Consider the following 297-nt stretch of genomic DNA (forward strand, 5'->3'; position numbering starts at 1 on the left):
TTCTCATTTGTGATAAATAAATGGATGCGCATACGTGCGCGCGCGCGTGCACGATCGATGACGTAAACAGATCACACTCATTCGTTCCTGCCCATTCATATAAATTAAATACACAAACGACCTTCGTTTGTCCATGGTTTTTCAGAGTTTGGCGTCATCATCCGGATGTTGGAAACAATAGTGATGGGGATGGGTATACGGTATGCTATAGAGAAAGTCCCTGGCATGGAGGGGCACAATTATTAAGTACGGGGATCCCCCCCCCCCCCGTGCTCCCCCGGGGTTTGGTAAAAAAAA

Source organism: Strongylocentrotus purpuratus, unplaced genomic scaffold (assembly GCF_000002235.5).
Source record: "Strongylocentrotus purpuratus isolate Spur 01 unplaced genomic scaffold, Spur_5.0 spur5_scaffold_11, whole genome shotgun sequence".
Classification (NCBI taxonomy): domain Eukaryota; kingdom Metazoa; phylum Echinodermata; class Echinoidea; order Camarodonta; family Strongylocentrotidae; genus Strongylocentrotus; species Strongylocentrotus purpuratus.